The sequence below is a fragment of the Frankliniella occidentalis genome, unplaced genomic scaffold, assembly GCF_000697945.3.
Source record: "Frankliniella occidentalis isolate FOCC.00 unplaced genomic scaffold, Focc_3.1 Scaffold354, whole genome shotgun sequence".
In the NCBI taxonomy this organism is placed as follows: domain Eukaryota; kingdom Metazoa; phylum Arthropoda; class Insecta; order Thysanoptera; family Thripidae; genus Frankliniella; species Frankliniella occidentalis.
The window spans coordinates 12,027-13,903 of NW_026267477.1; the positions used below are offsets into that span (position 1 = coordinate 12,027).

General features: G+C 46.7%; 2 protein-coding genes across 2 annotated transcripts in view; both read left to right on the top strand.

The window, feature by feature from the left end:
- LOC113204138 (uncharacterized) overlaps positions 1-1,877 on the top strand; it is a gene marked incomplete at both ends in the record, with an annotated part of 9,997 nt that overhangs the window by 1,633 nt on the left and 6,487 nt on the right.
- Positions 854-1,877, top strand: part of LOC113215727 (uncharacterized) — a 49,406-nt gene continuing 48,382 nt past the window's right edge. Inside the window, exon 1 of the mRNA XM_052274220.1 lies at positions 854-1,066. The gene's annotated coding sequence lies outside the window, so the exon portion shown is untranslated. The remainder of the gene's footprint in view (positions 1,067-1,877) is intronic.

A 1,877-nucleotide genomic window follows, 5' to 3' on the forward strand; every position in this document is an offset into this window, starting at 1 on the left:
AGCGCAGGGGATAGCGCTCCAGCTTCTCGCACTGGCGTGTGCGGGTTCGAGTCCGCCCGGCAGGAAACCAATTTTAGTAAAGTTTCTCTCTCTCACTTACGAGCGATAGGCGAGCCAAGTACATTCTGAGGTTGATTCGACACACAAGTTCTCGCCGAGGAGAGCCAACGAGCGAGCGCAAGCGGGGATCAAATCAAGTACAAGAGATCAAGCCCGGCACTGGGATTGAATCAAGAACTCGCTTCTCTGGGTGTAGGCAACACCACAGGGTTTTTTTGTGTAATGAATTGACCAGCTCAGTCTGTGGCTCGTCTTTGGTCCAAGGCGTATCTGTTCGTTCTTTAGCTTTCGCTGATAAACCGCCGTGCTCCAGCAGCCGGTCGCAACTCCTTACGGCCAGGCCGCGTCGCCGGGGCGGCGCACGCGCGCGTGCAGCGCTAGAAAAGAAACAACGACGAATCACTTTAATTTACACTGTAAAGAGTTTTCGTGATTTTACGAAAAAAAAATGTTATGAAATGCTTCGTAAAAAAATAATTTACGAAAATATTTCGTAAGTGTCAATTTACGAGACATTTCGTAAAGTTACAAATTTATTTCGTAACGAATGCAAATTTAGGGGTTAAACGTCAATAAAATAGACGAAACTTATAACAATTTCCATACCGCCTAGATGGAGCTTTGGATTTTACAAAGCAATTTATAAAATAACGACGTATCGTAATTTGTGAAAAGTGAAGTTTTCGTAGTAGAAATTAGCTGAGAAAATTTCGTAAAATTACGATAATTGTTTTTACAGTGTATAACATCCGTAATTTGGTAGTTCTAATCCCTCCGTTACGTGCGACAGGGGCACACGTGCGTGGCGTGTGGAGCGCCGGCAGTGTTGGCGTGCCCCACCTGCCACGACGAGTTCTACTGCTCGGAGCGCCACATCACGGAGCCCTACCGAACCGAGAAACACGACCTGATCTGCGCCTGGAACGTACGTGAGGCCGAGCGGGAGCGAGCTCGGGCCGCCGGACGGTGCGACTCTCCAGAAGCCGCCGGCCCGCCAGTTGTGCAGGTGAGGTTTTACGTTTTTTACGATCCATAGTGTCAGTGAAAGACGCGAGGGGAACTCGATTTCCTACACCCAGAAAAGTCCGTTGCCCGTTTTCGGTTTAAACGAAATGTGCTTGACCCGAACCGGTACATAAATAGGTATTGTGCATAGTCCAATATGATTTTAATTGCATACTGTGTTGATTTGAATAAAGTAAACTCGTGGGCAAACTAAAATCACACGGTAAATATAGAATGCCTTGAAATCCGAGGAAATTTCTTCGATTTCAAAGTCGGGTGGATGATTTCAAGATTGGTCCTTGAAATCCCAGACTCAATCTTTAAACCCGCCGATTCTAAGGAAAAGCCTTGGAATTTTCGCCCAGGTGGGTACCATGGTAGTCAAGACCTTCCCTTGGAAGCGGCGGGTTTCAAGACAGAGTCTAGGATTTTAAGGACCAGTCTTGAATTTATCCACCCGACTTTGGAATCCAGAAATTTTCCTCGGTTTTCAAGTCATTCTAATTACCGTAAACCACTTCATTGACAGGGCATAATTTGGCAGTGTGATTAGGATAGGGTATAAATTCCCGTTTGTTGGAGCATGTGCACCAGGGATGGAAACGGTAATGAAATTATACACTGCTGCTCAAAATTAGCGGCGCACTTTTTTGAGCCGGCGTATTTTCTAAGTGTTTTGAGCTAGAATGACGAGATTTGGCCTGCAGACGTCTCATTGGTTCGTCTTGGACCCCACGAAGTGCGCATCTCTTGCGCCACCCCATACGGCCTGTGCAGCCCCTAGAGTGAAGAGGGGTAGAAAATTCGACCTA